The sequence below is a fragment of the Cricetulus griseus genome (genome assembly GCF_003668045.3).
Source record: "Cricetulus griseus strain 17A/GY chromosome 1 unlocalized genomic scaffold, alternate assembly CriGri-PICRH-1.0 chr1_0, whole genome shotgun sequence".
NCBI classification, from domain to species: Eukaryota; Metazoa; Chordata; class Mammalia; order Rodentia; family Cricetidae; genus Cricetulus; species Cricetulus griseus.
In genome coordinates, this window is record NW_023276806.1 from 162624959 (window position 1) to 162641412 (window position 16454).

Here is a 16454-nt window from a genome sequence, read left to right on the forward strand (position 1 = left end):
GCTTGTCTTTGACATTTGGGGGCTTAAAATCTCAGTCTAGAATCACTCCTGATATAGTGGTAATAATTCTCAGTTTTGTGCACATTTTAAAGAAAACAGAGGGCTCTTTTTTTAGCCTCCATATGATTTAACAAAATATCTCATCCATAGTATATCCTGAGACTGCATTTGGTTATGGAATACTTGCATGCAACTCTGTCCTTTCTTTCAAAAGGTCATGGGCCAAATGCCCATTATTAAAATCTTGGTGGGATGACATGAAGAAGGGGACTAGACCTGCATGAAAGAGAATAACTGACTGAGATTTCATGAATCCCAAACAATGGGGCAGCTGCTCTCCTATAAACAGATGATCATTATTATTTCTACCTAGACAGCTTGATGGCAGGAATTATCTTCTTTCTGAGTGTCTTATCAAGTTCTGGCTATGTGAGGCATAGGTGATAAAGGGTAAGCAATGTTACCCATGGGATTGTCAAGGATTATTTCCATGCAGCCTGTGCAGTAGCCAGTGTCTCTGAAATGAAAAGGGGTCCTATTGTTCCTGCTGGGCAGTCACTCTTCTGACTATGCCAAGAATGAAGAAAGAAAGATGGAGCTGCTATTGTGTGGGGGACTGAAATTTCATTACTGTCAGCTGAACTTCAAGCAGTCTTGATTTTGAAAAGCAGAATCATCATGGAATATCTTTGAAGGGGGAGACGAAGAATGAAATGAGCTCAGAGCGTCTCAGAAGTAGGAGGGAGTGTGAAAAAGGAGAATGTAGCACTCTCAAATACAACTTAAGATACCAGGCATTGAGTCTCAAAATGATCGAGTGACATCCCATAACCGCAGCTCGTGATCCAGTGCTGGCTTGGACCACTCATCAGAAAATAATTTTTCAGATTTCTGTTTCATTGTGTATGTCTCAAACTATGAGTAAGAAATTAATCTGTTGTTGAAAAAAATGTCTTTTCTCCTCAATGAAAAACTTATTATGAATGTTTTGCCTCTGAATATTGAGAAAAAAATACAATCTCTATTTTGTTTCACTATCTCATTTTTCCAAACTTGTATCTTCTTTGAGAAAACTGCATCAGGAAGAAGTAAAAAATATGATGAAGCCACGCTACATTCATATAGAATTCCCTACAAATACTTTAGACATCTTTATCCAGTGTTAAGGTCATGCAGGTTACTTGGGAGACAGTCAAATCAAAATTTACCCCAACATTTTAAATTACTGCTGTAAGTACAATTTCAAATGAATAAAATGCTTTGCTCTTAAAGCATCAGAAATGAAGTCTTATTCACAGAGTCACTGAGCTAGGGAAGGAAGCAGGCTGAGGAAGAAAGAACAAAGAGAAGGCACAAAGAAGCATGGTGAACATGGGGACAGACAAAAAGGCTCATAACAAATCCTCTTAATGTGATTGCAGGGGCCAAGGTTTGCTGTTTGGGTTCCTGTAGTACCTTACATGCAATGAGCACTGGAGACACTTTTGTTCATTGAATTAGGGATAAGAAACAGGGTGCCACTCTTAAGATAGGGGAGGAATCTTACTTCAACTAGACAGATTGTTTTAGTTTGTATTCGACAGCGTCTCACTATGGGGCTGAGCCTGGCCTGGAATCTGTAATCTTTGTCATCAGCCCCTCTAACATGGTAGGATTACAGGTGTGTACCTACCAAGTCTGGTTCAATTAGTCTAGTTTTTTTTTTAGCACTTAAGAATTTAGTAGGAAGTCTAGATTTCCCTCTTTAAAAAATTCGTTTGTTATTTTAAAAGAATATTTTAAGTGTGTTCCTTGACAATTTCCTCCATGTACACAATGCGTCTTGATAGACATCCCAACTCTTCCCTTTTACTCCCTCCCCAGCCCCAGACCATTCCTACCTTCATGCCTTCCTTTATTTTTTATTATCTACTAAGTCTTATTTGTGGTCCCTGAACACATATGGGTATCACATCATCTTCCTGAGCATGAGCAACCTACCAGGGGCATGACCATGAAGAGAAGTGATTCTCCCTCCTTCAGTATCCACCAACTTCCAGTAGTTCCTGAGTAAGAGGTGGGGTCGGTCCTATGAGACTTCCTTCTGTTATATAACATTGTCTGAATTGGTCTTGTATGGGTGATCACAGCTATTGTGAATCCATGAAAGTGATGTCTGGAAGACAGCATTTCATAGCACCTCTTCCCATCCTCCAGCTCTTAACAGTCTTTCTACCTCTTCTGTAATGGTCCCCAATCTTTGTGGGCAGGGGTGTTGATATAGATATCTCATTCAGGGATGAGCTCAAAAGTCACTTCTTCCCAGCACTTTGAGTAGTTAAGAGTCTGTATTAACCACTACTCCCAAAGAATTTAGAACAGCACTGATTTGTGGGCATAAACATAAATACTTAGGGGACAGTTTGATGAAATATCTGTTCATCAAAGAGCAGAAGTAGGTTTACCCTTCAGGACTGTGACTTTCCCAGCCATTGGCTATTGACTGTGTTTGTATTGCCAGATACAAAATCTTTCCTGTGGAACTGGCCCCAAATCCAGTCAGAAAGTGCTTGGTTAACCCCATAACAGTTATGCAAGTGTTCCACCACTGAGTAAATCTTGCCTGACATGTTGGTAGTATAAAGGGACCACAACTGACTAAGGCTGCCGCTGATAATTCTTCCCCAGTAGCCTGTGTAGCATCTTTTGGCACTACAAAAGCTATCAGCAGGAAACAAATTTTGGCTTGATTTCTCTCTGTCCTGCCACAAAAGTGTGTGTTGTCTTCAGCAATATGGTATCACCATCTAGTTACTGTGAATAACCAAGAACAATGCCAAGAGCTTGTGTTGTTTTGGGGGCCTGTGGACATTCCCTGAGCAACAGTTTATGGAGAGTTATCCTATGCCTGATGCAGATTTTTGTTTAATAAATTATGTCTTCTGGGAGAATCATTCATTATCCACTCCTGCAGGTTATGTCCATTCAAATTCCTTCTTTTTGAAAATTATAGTTTTATATTAATTAGTTTATAAAATAGTGGATTTCCATAAGGCTTTAAAATTACATTTTTAATTTTGGTTAATCCACTCCATCCTTTCTCTTCTCCATTGCCTTATTTTCATCCCCCTGAAACTCTTAACCCCTGCTATTCCTCCTCTCTACTTTTTTTTATTACAGGTTTCACCAACCACTCTCTAGATCTCCAGCCTCTAAACACATTTGGGTTAACCTGTAACAGGTCTCATTAAAACTCCAGACTGAATCAGCAGGTTTGGGATACAGTCTAAAGTTTTGCATTTTATCAAGCCCCTAGTAAAGTCAGTACATGTAACATGTAAAAGACTCTGAGGGCAATGCCGTAGAGCAGTGGTTCTCCACATGTGGGTCATAACCCCACATGTTGGTGATGAACCACACTTTCACAGTAGAGATGTATCAGATATCTTGCAAATCAGATATTCACAACAGTAGAATTATAGTTATGAATTATCAATGAAAACAATTTTATGGTTGGTGGTCACCACAAATCTGAGGAACCGTGTTCAAGGGTTGCAGCATTAGGAAGCTTGAGAACCACTGGCTTAGAGTGACTCACAGTAGGGCAGTTACACTGGATCTGAATTCTGCTTCTTTACAGGTTTTCAGACTTTGCCTGCTCCAATCTTCCTATCTCTATCATAGGTGGGCTGGAGCTTTGTAATCCCCCAAATTTTCATAGCCTTACTATTCAAAAAACAAAGAGAACATTTTGGGAGCCCCCAGTCTGTCTCTCTTAAGACCTCTAGGGAGGTGGAGTTGTTCCCTGCTGGAGTTGCACAAGTAATTGTGAGTCATTAAATCGCACTTCAGTTGCTTCTCTGATTTCTGCTATAGTAATTTCCCCTCTGCCAGTTCTTTTATCATTATTAATTATTTTTATAGAATACCTACAATTTGTGTGATGCAATTTCAAACGCTGGGAATAGAAGATGTGTAAATTATTATAATTTATCACAGAACCACTTACTTGATTAACATGCTTCAACGTGACAACAAAATCAATGCAGTGTGTAATGTGTGCGTGTGTTAATATGCTTGGCTTTCCTTCTTCATGACATAACACGTTTATAGCTAGGGTGGAATGCTTGCCAAGATGATCTCAATCCCCCAACTATCCACTTCTTTTGTTATGTAAATATTTGGCTTATAAAAAAGGTGGTATTTCATTCTTCAGTTCTTGTCTCACTGGGCTGGTTTCATGACTTTCTGGCCCAATAGAATGCATTAGAAGGAACAAAATGTTAGTTGTAAGTTCTCAGACTCCTGACACTGCCATAAGAACAAGCTAGGGATAGTCTTTCGGGGGATGAAGGATCAAAAATATGAACATTGTCTCAATGGGAACCACGAAAGACAAGTCTATAGCTAGGCATTCTCCAATATACCTCTAAGCACAGATACCCAGAGGAGCTGATATCTGAACTTCCCAGACATCCTCCAGGCTCTCTAAAGCCACTCCATTTCAGGTGTTTTGTTCTTAAGCCCAGCTAAGTGGAGGGACAGCCTTCTGAACTCTGAGCTCTACCCATTAAATGATTTGGGGTTCTACCAGCAAGATAGAAGGTCATTTATCTTGGGTGATCTCATAGGCTCTATTGCTTCCATCATTTTTGAGATAAGGGAGGGAGTTAGCCCAGGTTATTTTTATTTTACTGGCAACAGAAAGATGTATTCATCAGAGGGAGGGGATTGTGAGCATTCCTTTCTTAAAAGAAGCATAAGAGACGGGGCCAAGAGCTGAGGGTGGAAAAGAAGCATTCAAATTCTAACTTTGATAATTTTGTTTGATCCCTTGAGCTTTGGCATTATTCTCAGTAGATAGATACTCAGTAGTAGATGGCTATGGCTATCTGCCTCTCTCAAAGACATTCATGAGAAACTACAAATGCAATAAATATGAGTTCTACATAAAGTACTGTGTGATATATTAATGTCACTGTTTCTTGAACACTTACCTCGTTTTTTTTTTTTAATTTTTGTGTTTCAGTTTTTAAACATTGTCTCACAAAGCAGCTCAGGCTGACATTTAGCTTGGAGTCCCTCTGTCCTCAGGCCCCTGAGTGATGAGATTATAATCATGCACCACCAAGCCCCTCAATTGTTTTATTTTTTATTTGGTAGTAGCTAGTTCTTTAGAAATTATAAGTGCATTTGTATGCATAATAATATCTAATGTATACATAGGTCATGTTTTCACTCTGCCTTTGTATATATTTGAAAAGGAGAAAAAGATCATGACTATTATGAAATTTGACATAGGATTTATTTTTCTTAACTTTCCCTATTATTTGGTGATGTTAATGGACTACACACAATTAAATCAAAGGCCTGAGTGAAGCATTTTTTATTGATGATTATGAAGCTTCTGATGGCATAGATACCGGGTGCAGTAAGTTTCTACCTGAAATATGTACGTACAATGAGCTGACTGTGTGGTAAACATTGAATTAAGTTTCACTCAACGGTTAGCCAAAGTCTTGTCAACAGTTCATTTCCTCTACTCTCCTTCATTTTAAGTGCTGTAGCTAATTTGACCATTTCTTATAACTGTTCCACTTGCATCATATTTTGATCGTGTGAAAGGAAGTTGTGGCAGTGCCTTTAATTACTGCTATTTGTTGCGAACTCAACGCATGAGCACCGACATTCTAGGTGTTTTACTTCGTTTAGCTCATTTATGTTTCACAAGGCCCCATTAAGATGAGATCTATTATTATCTATTATTATCCTGTTTTATAGATGTGGGAACTGAGGCAGAGAAAGATGAAATGAGTTTCCCAGAGACAATAAAACTTCAAAGTAACTGTGTTGGACTTAAAGGAAATATCTAACTATATGACACTATAACCTGGTTACTGCCAGACTTTCTTTTTTTAAGTTTATTTTTATTTTTTAATTATGCATATGTATGTGTTGATATGTACACATGAGTTCAGGTACCCACAGAGACCATGTCAAATCTCACTGGAACTGCAGTTACAGATGACTGTGATACCTGGTATGAGTATTGAACCTGAGTCCTCCGGAAGAGCAGGGTGTGCTCCTAATCACTGGTCCATCTCTCAGCCAATGTCAACCTTTCTTTAAGTTGGATATCACGAGAAATGTTACATATCAGTCTAACCATGGCAGTGCCATAGTCTTAAATAGCATCTTTTCACAAGTTCTGTGGGCACTCTTAATTGTCTTGAGGAAATTCAGTTGTAGATTTATAGGAGGTGATGACTTTTTTTTTTTTTTTGGTACAGGACAGAGTGTGAGAGAATTGTTTCAAGAAGGTCTTCAGATCACAGTAGAGGGGAGGCGACTGACAAGAGCCCTTGAATTCACATCATTTCAGTACACTATGACATCATGACATTACTTGAGTCTACCACTCCTTGAGACATGAGAAGGTTTGCTTCTGACCTCTCTTGCCTCTGGTCTTTCAATTTCAAAAGGCTCTAGGCTACCCCAGGCTTTTTCCATATAGCCCTGTTATCCACACGAGAATAGCTCTTTCTGTGCCACTTCAGGTGATGACTACAACATTTACAGAGTTCTACAGAAATCCAAAGCATATTATTTAGGGACCGAATTATATAACACAAAAATCCACTTGGTGAAATCCTAACCTCTAGTACCCAAAAATGTGACCTTGCTTGGAAATAAGTCTATTTTAGGTGCAAATAGTTAAGATGAGATCATTCTAATCCAGTCTAACTTTGGCTTCAACATAAAAGGGGGAATTTGGTTACAGACAAAGGGAGATATGAGGATGAGGATAGAGGATGGTGACTTTCTATATCCCAAGGTATGCAAGAAATTGCCAGAAAATTACCAGAAGCCAGAAGAGAAGATATCAAATAGATTCTCCCTTCAGCAAACTCAGAAGGAACTCTTTCCAATACCTTGATCTTGAGTTAGTAGCCCGTAGAACTAGCAATAAGTTTCTGTGTAGATGCTTTGTTAGTGTGGCCCTATCAAATGAACACAGGGTCAAAGATTTCCCAAGTTGGGTAGACTTTTTTTGAGAATAACTGGGTGGAGCCATCCCACAGGAAGGGATCACAACACACAGCTCACAGAATCACTCAGTTAAATTCCCCATCCTTCTCTCTCTCCCTTCTTCCCCCTTCTTCCTCCATACTTGGTTTCCATCCTTTCATTGTATATACAGGTATATACACATATTCATGTGTGTGTGTGTGTGTGTGTGTGTGTGTGTGTGTGTGTGTGTGTGTGTGTATTGCTCAGACTGCCCCTGTGGTAGAGTGGCTCCCAGGCATGACCTCTGTCCTCCAAATCTCCAAATGTACACACACACACACACACACACACACACACACACACACACACACACACACGATTTTCATTGGGACCTGAGGGTAGCAAGCCCCAGAGATGCATTTGTCTCTGCTTCCTCATTCATGAGATCATAAGCATGTGTCACTATGTCCTGCATTTTGTGTGGGAGCAGGAAACAAAACTCAGGTCCTCAATTGTGTGCAGCAAACATTTTACAGCCTGAGCTACCTCTTCAGTCCTCCATCAAAATCTCCTTTGTCTCATCTCATCTTCTATACCTTGGGTTAACCCCCAAATACCGATATTCCAACTTATCTTGCTGTTTTTTCAGACAAGGTTTTCCCTTCTTTTGAAGTTGTGTCGTCAAGTAACATCCAAGTCTTAGCCTCAGCTCCTGGCCTAACTTTAAATCGAACTGCACATCAGACACAAACAGTCCATTCACTTACAGGGATTCCTGTACAAAATGTTTCAGTCATAATATTTTCTGGATGGACTGCTTTCAAATCTTTGCTTTACTCCTGGCTAGCTAAATGGATTCAAGGAAGTTACTTGCCCTCTTGAAAATTAGTCAGAACCGAGGAGTCAGCCATCCTCTGTAAGTTGCCTGTAACTCCTGCATCTGTCCATTCATCTACCCTGTAAATGTTCTTTCAGTGCTTCCTAAATAGAAGGAACCACTCTTGGGTGGAGGTGGGGAGGTAATGTTGAACAGAAGAGATACAATCTTGATCCCCACAGAGTTTACATTCTATTGGAGGAGGCTGACGAGGCTACAGCAGAGGATGTAGGAGGTCAGGGAATTATCATCCGAGAATAATGGAAAACTCCTCTAAGGGAGGGTAATGTGGATAGAGACTGAACTAAATAACACTATTTTCTGGAGCATATAAGAAGGGATCTCTTTGTGACGGCAAGGCTTAGTTTTATTTATACCTTCCACTAAGACTCAGGATTTCCGGCCCCTTGAAGATGATTGTATGAGGAAGAAAAGAAGAGGGTTGTGAATACCAAACAATCACTGGAAAGTCTTGTCTGGCTTAGGGAATGAGGAAGGACAATATTTGCCTGGGATTTAATCAGAGGAGACTACACTGAAATTTCCTCTTAACTCCAGGCGTTTAATAGCCCAGTGCTTTCCCAGCCAAGACATACACACATCCTCTGCTCACTGTGTTTTCTGTGGCTTGTGTTTTCCTTGGCTAAATATATTTCAATCCTTGATTCATAGCAGGGAGACTTAGTCAGCTTGTTTTCCCCCTAGAAACTTGAGGGACAGGAATGATGGTATCTGTCTGCTAAATATTCCTGTAAATATCCGTGGCATATCTTGAAGGCCAACGTGATCAAAGGAGAACCTTCTGAGACAGTGCTTAAGTCAGACATAGTCCAAGGACTTCATTTCACACCAGTTCCTGAAGAGAATTCAGCTTTTATAGGTGAATCATAAATGAGGGGAAACAGAGGCTCTTATGGTTTCTTGGCAATTAAAAAGGACTTACATATTTGCTCAAATATTATTTATATTGTTGGTCTAAGTGTTATATTACAAGCCAATAACCACTTGCTGGTCCACACCAATAACAAAACTAACGGGTGACTGTACACACACACACACACACACACACACACACACACACACACACATACACACACACACACACACACACAAATAACCCAGGTCCAGGGGCAGATATGGTAGACAGAGATGGGAGTAGAGGGCAACTCTTAATACTTGGTCTTCCCAGATGCACGGAGCTTTCATATGGCAGTGCCATGTGAGATGGTGCTGGGACTCAGCACATTCTCTAATCAGTCTCAATGTCCAGCTCTTTGCCTTCTCTTTCCTGCGCAGTGTCCCTGCTTTCTGGCTGGCATATCAAAGCGCTGAAACCCACCCAGTCAGATGCCAGACAGGGCTGTCTCAGACTCTAAAATTACACATCCAATATGCCATTGATTAAAACCATCCTTGGGAACCCATCCAAAAGTCCAGAGAGTTAGAAATAAGTATGGAATTCTCTTTATAGACAGACATGTAAATTATGAATTTGACTTTTAATGAAAGGCATTTTAATATTTTATTTCTTAGTCTGGCAAGAAGTAATAACTTCAAGATGGGAAGTAGGTACCTCTCCCTCATCACTAAGCCATGGCAGGCATTGCCCATTATTCCATTTACTTCTTTACTTTGGTTTAGTCTTGGTCTCAGAATGCTTTCCTCTATGGTACTTTAGCTGGCAACTGCCAATTGGTAAAAGTAGGTTGTGATTGGCATCTCTGTACTGGGTGGCTACCCAGTGCTCTGTTTAACTTGTATATTTAACAGCAGGAAGCTGATAGCTTGTTATGAATATGGTGTAATATATATATATATATATATATATATATATATATATATATATATATATATGTATATAGTTGAAAGTAATAAACATGCTGGATTCCTAGTCTCTCTTTAGGTAAATCACTCTTAAAATGTCCTATCTTGACCAGGAAACCTATGATTACAACATATTTTAGCACAAAACTCTTCTTTAATGTTGAGGGTTCTCAGGTGGGTTTTGACAATGGTGATAGGTAGCTCTAAGATACAAAAACAGGCTCTGAAGAGGAGGGGGACAAACAGAGAGAAGCACAAGGGATAAAATCAATTGCGTTCTCTCTCTCTCTCAAGCAGTTGTTTTTTTCCTTCAGTATTTATGGTCATGAAGCATGCCTTGCATATGGGAAGTTCATTCATTGGTTTTATTTGTTAAATTATTCTGTGAGGTTTTTCTACAAAAGGCAAACAACTGAAAGAGATTTTGAAGTAAAAGGCCTTTTTGCAAACCCCAATGATGCTCACTTGCTGAAATTAGGGGAAATAACTCGACATCTGAGAGTCTTTTTTTCCTTTGGAGAATGGCTGGCAGTAACCAAGGGTGATGACATTTACCTTTCAAACTTTTTGTGAGAATTCAGTGAGTGACCATTTCCATCAACACTCTGAGACACTGGCAGACACAGGCAATTTCAAATAAGAGATAAGTGAAATACTTGTAAAAAATCCATTTACACTATCTGTTGCTATAAATAAATACTGTTGTGAATACCTGTTTTAAATTTCACATTGAAGATTTAAAATCAAGGCTTTCTATATTTTATATCCCATGAAGAGGAGGCACAGGATGGTATGAAACAGCCTGTGAGAGTTCTGTTCCACCTGAGTTGCTAATGGAAAGCTATCTTTTCTCCCCTTGACATAGATTCAGCAGCAGCATTTGTTAGCCATCTCTTACAAGACCTGAGTGGTCACCATGGATTCACCCATGTGTGGGATGGGTGTAGTCAACATCCTGTAAGCGTGAGAAACACAAAACCATTCCCTATCCCCATGTTTTTCTAAAATGAAGTTTAGATCTCAACTTGGTGTTTCTGTGGTTCAGCAATAGCCAAATAAACTGCAATCTGTTTATTTAATGTTTAGTCTAGGCTAGTGGGCTGAACTGACTAAATACCCAAGGACCCCCCCAAAGGAGAGTTATATCCCTCTCCGAATTGGTTCTCAGTTCTGTTTCCTTCAGCGTATTTATCAACCCAACTGATATTTCCTGTTGTAACACTGAGAGCCGAGGTAGGATATAGATTATCCAACATGAATGAGATGACCAAAGGAGCCTCTGGGAGGCATGGAGCCAGTAAATCAAAGCTCTGTCAGCCCTCTAAGAGGGTTTTCATGAAAGCATTCTTGGGGGAACTAAGGGAGACTGCCTGCAGGGGTGCCTACCCCGGGCTTCACAGTCTTGCAGATAGATTCTCCTCACTCCATCATGTTTCTCACCGACACTGTAATTGTTTCTTGTGATTTTTTTTAAAGGGGTAAAGGAGCTGTGTCAGCACTCTGCCTGTACTTCTCAGCTATTACATGACTGGACAGTCCCAGGCATAGTTCCTAAGGCTTTGTGGGATTCTTTTATTTATTTTATTTATTTATTTTTTATTTATTTTTTTATTTTAGACAGAAAATTATTGTACATGCCAATCCCAGGTCCCTCTCCATCCCTTCTTCCCCTGCTCCTCCCGAACTAACACCCTACCTATCCCATACCCTTTCTGCTCTCAAGGGAGGGTGAGGCTTTCCAGAGGGGGTCTTCAAAGTCTGTGGGATAGGGACTAGGCCAACCCCCTTGTGTCTAGGCTGAGGGAGTATCCCTCCATGTGGGATGGGCTCCCAAAATCTATTCCTATGCTAGGGATAAGTACTGATATACTACAAGAGGTCCCATAGATTTCCAAGGTCTCCTCACTGACACCCACATTGGGGGGGGTCATCTGCATCAGTCCCATGCTGGTTTCCCAGCTATCAGTCTGGGGACCAAGAGCTCTCCCTTGTTCAGGTCAGCTGTTTCTTTGGGTGTCACAAGCCTGGTGTGGAGCCCTTTGCTCATCAGTCTTTCTTCTCTGCAACTAGATTCCAGTTCAGTTCAAGGTTTAGCTGTAGGTGTCTGCTTCTACTTCCACCAGCTGTTGGATGAAGGCTATACAATGTCATATGAATTAGTCATTAATCTCATTATCAGGGGAGGGCATTTAAGGTAGCCTCTCCTCTGTTGCTTAGATTGTTAGTTGGGGTCATCTTTGTAGCTCTCCAGACATTTCTCTTTAAACCTGTAATATGTCTCCCTCTATTACATTATCTCTTATCTTGCTCTCTTCTGTTCTTCCCTCAACTTAACTTCCCTGCTCCATCATGTCTTCCTCACCCCCCTCTTCTCCCTTTCTGATTCTCCTAGATTCCCCCCCCTCCCAATTTGCTCAGGAGATCTTGTCCCTTTCTGCTTCTCCAGGGGACCATGTCCTCTTAGGGTCTTCCTTGTTTACTAGCTTCTCTGGCAGTGTGGATTGTAGGCTGGTAATCATTTACTCTATGTCTAAAATCCACATCTGAGTGAGTACATACCATGTTTGTCTTTTTGTGATTGGATTACCTTTCTCAGAATGGTTTCTTCTAGTTACGTCCATTTTCCTGCTAATTTCAAGATTCCATTGTTTTGTTTGTTTGTTTGTTTGTTTGTTTGTTTCAGCTGAGTAGTACTCCATTGTGTAAATGTACCACATTTTCTCTATCTATTCTTTGGTTGAGGGACATCTAGGCTGCTTCCAGTTTCTGGCTATTACAAATAGTGCTGCTATGAACATCGTTGAACAGATGTCCTTGTTGTATGAATGTGCTTCTTTGGGGTATATGCCTAAGAGTGGAATTGCTGCATCTTGTGGTAGACTGATGCCTATTTTCCTAAGAAGTCATCATACTGATTTCCAAAGTGGCTGTACAAGTTGGCACTCCCAGCAATGGCAGAGTGCTCCTCTTTCTCTGCATCCTCTCCAGCATAAACTGTCACTGGTGTTTTTGATTTTAGCCATTCTGACAGGAGTGAGATGGTATCTCAGAGTTGTTTTGATTTGCATTTCCTTGATGGCTAAAGATGTTGAACACTTTCTTATGTGTCTTTCAGCCATTTTAGATTCCTCTATTGAGAATTGTCTATTTAGTTCTGTACCCCACTTTTTAATTGGATTACTGGGTGTTTTTGAGACTAGCTTCTTGAGTTCTTTGTAAATTTTGGAGATCAGCCCTCTGTTGGATGTGGGGTTGGTGAATCTCTTTTCCAAATTGGTAGGCTGTCGTTTTTTCTTGTTGACTGTGTCCTTTGCCTTACAGAAGCTTCTCAGTTGCAGGAGGTCCCATTTATTAATTTTTGTTCTCAGTGTCTGTGCTACTGGTGTAATGTTCAGGAAGCTGTCTCCTGTACCAATTCATTCAAGGGTATCTCCCACTTTCTCTTCTAAGAGGTTCAGTGTGGCTGGGTTTATATTGAGGTCTTTGATCCATTTGGACTTAAGTTTTGTACGTGGAGATAGACATGGATTTATCTGCAGTCTTCTACATGCCAGCATCCAATTATGCCAGCACCATTTGTTGAAGATGCTTTCTTTATTCCATTGTATAGCTTTAGCTCCTTTGTCAAAAACCAAGTGTTAGTAGGTGGTTAAAATCAGGGTTTTCAACTCGATTCCATTGGTCTACCTGTCTATTTTTGTGCCAATACCAAGCTGTTTTCAGGACTATAGCTCTATAATAGAACTTGAAATCAGGGATGGTGAAGCCTCCGGAAGTTCTATTATTGTACAGGGTTGTTTTGGCTATCCTGGGTCTACATCATAAGGGGTTTCCAGAGTACTCCAGTGTTTAGTTGAATTGTCCTGGCTCCAGAAGATAAGCAAGCCCTTTCAGCGTTTGTCTTCTGAGGACTTTTCTTGCAACTAAATCTTGCATGACTAGAACAGGCCTGTGTGAGAGAAGATGTTGGCCACCATCAAGACTCTGTCTAAAGCTTAGTACCGCTAATGAGGAACTGAGTGTTTGTGGCTAGTCTCAGCCTTAATGCCTACTGCAGCTCTGCCAGTGGTGATGCTGGGCTCCAGTTTCTTTCTACTCTGTGGGCTTAGGTGAACAAGTGAGAGTGGAAATAATGAAAACAATATTGGAGTACTTTTGAATTTTGTGCATTTCATTCGTTAAGACATTTTTTTTTTTTTTTTTTTTGGTTTTTCAAGACAGGGTTTCTCTGTATTGCTTTGGAGCCTGTTCTGGAACTCCCTCTGTAGACCAGACTGGCCTCGAACTCATAGAGATCCACCTGGCTCTGCCTCCTGAGTGCTGGGATTAAAGGCATGCACCACCAATGCCCGTCTTTTTTTTGTTTTTTTTTGTTTTTTGTTTTTTTTTTGGAAAACAATTGCTTTAATAAGTTAGACAAAATTTCACATAAAATCAGAAGCCTATGATCCATCTCTTCCTCAAGCACTAAAAAATTCAAGATTTGTCATAAGCCACCTGTAATTAGGACCCAGCTCAAAGTCACTGCAGGTCTGGGGCCCAACAGATGCTGCACTTCTTTCCAATTTCAGCCCTCAAGAGCTTAGGTGAGAAGGTGAGGAAATCACATCCCGCTAGTACTTTGATCTCACCTGCGTTACGGAAAGAGGCACCCATGACAGTTGTCTTGTAACTCTACTTCTTCTCGCAGTTATAGACTTTGGTGACACTCTTTACTCCAGTGTCTTCCTAGGGATAATAGGCTTTCTTCTCTGTGTTTGCCATATGCAGGCCAAGGATGTGCCCCATAAAGGGCAGATTGAGCATCACGCCCATTTCAGCTCAGGTCACATAGCCCAGTTAAGGAGAAAAATTGTCATGTTGCAGTGGATGCCATACTGCTTCTCCAGATCCTTTCCAGCCTCAATTTCCTCCCATGCTGAGGATAAGTTGATGAGAAGCCCGCTCTTTTGGTCCACCCAGCTTCTTTGTAAAGCTCAATGAAGTGCCTGGCGAGGACCACCATTGCAACCTTATGAAAGGTTGCCTGCCACCACTTCTGTGGGTACACAGCCTGAATCGTTAGTATTTCTGCTCCAAACAGCACAAAGCATCTTTACCTGATCCTCTCATGGTCCACCCAACTTGTTTCTGTAGGCTATGGCCTCCTTTACCAGCTCTTGGTAGACAGGCAGTTGTGCTGTAGCCAGGATCAAGGATGGGTTAGTGGTGACATCCTGGGGCTTACCTCTGTTCATAGATAATTTAGCTTAATATGTTATACATCTAGATACTTCACTCAGAAAGCTTTTATGCAGATCATGAATGCTGGGTTTAGTCAAATACAGGCTATATCACTTGAAAACAGTGTGACTACATGTAAGCTCATTGTATGCCTTAATTCCTTATCCTAAAGAGCCCAGAGTGGTGTCCATGACTATTGTATTAAAACTCATTTCATGGCTTCCTTACAAGCAGTAAATGGTCTAAAGTGTGAAAACTGCTATGTAGTCAATGCCAAACAGATAATGGCTATTCATTCTCCTTTCTTCTATTTAGATGTTAGATTTCCAGAGTCAGAGCCACTTCCTATACTCTGGACATATTGTACACTCCTTCAGTTACTAAAAGTTTATTTGGTACCTACTATGTGGGAATTTATTTAGAAATTAAGTATAGATAAGAAATGAAAGGAATATTTTATAGTAACACTGACAGAAGATATCGACTGGCTGAATATTTACCATGTATCAGACATCATTCTGTGTACTTGCACACATTATTTGGTTTTAATAGTCCTAAGTGCTAGGCCCTAGAGTGAATACCAGTCTATTGATGTGTAAGCAGGCAGAGAGAGGCGAGGCAGCATAGGGTTGGGCTTATGTCTCAATTGTCTTTGTATTTATTGAATTTAGGCTGCTGTTCTCAGTATCTCTGTGAAAGGGAATATGAATAAATATCTATCGCTCATGAAAACACACAGGAATAATTTCACACTCATCCCATATAAACGGTCTTTTAGCAGACCCAATTTCAACTCATGTTGAAGCAACATGAACAAGTGGGCATTTTAAATTACTGAATCCTAAAGGATCTTTCACTTAAGTTATTTTTAAATGTATTTAAAAACTTAGATAACAACATTAGTAAAATCTAGAGAGCTAAAAAGTGTTTATGTTGTATGTGTGCACGTATGATTGAGAGTTCACACACTTGTGTGTGCGGATGTGTGAATGTATGTATATATGTGCATGCATATGTGTCTGTGGATGTGTACATGAGTGTATGTGCACTTATATTTGTGTGTATTTGTGCATGGGTGTATCTGTGTGAATATGTGAGTCTGTGTATGTATACATGTTCACAAGTGTTTATGTAATGTGCTGTGTGTATTTTACCTGGCAGGCTATTGCATTTTTAAAATCATTTGAAACACTTGAGTCTGCATTATCTTATTTTCTTTCCTTGAAGACAAAGAATTTTATTCTTAATTAACTTTATAAAAGTCTATCTGCATCACAAGGGTTTGGTAAATACACTTGCTAGAAGATAAATTAAAAAGATTTTATTTATTGAAGCCCAGGGAGTGTGTGAGTGTGAGTGTGTAGAAATAAGACCCACAAACCAATTGAGTCCAACATTTGTCATGTTTGGACCAAACATTTAAACTGTAGTTTGAATATAAAGTGAGTTTTGCCTGGCAAATAGATTCTTATTTCAGGAATAGTTTACCTCGATAACATTGTTTTTTAACCTTTTTTCGAAGTTATCTAATTCTGGCATG

At 40.1% G+C, this 16454-nt stretch overlaps 1 pseudogene; it reads right to left on the reverse strand.

The window, feature by feature from the left end:
* Window positions 1–14212: 14212 nt before the first annotated feature.
* LOC100754988 lies at window positions 14213–14928 on the reverse strand (annotated as a pseudogene).
* Between the last annotated feature and the right edge of the window lie 1526 nt (window positions 14929–16454).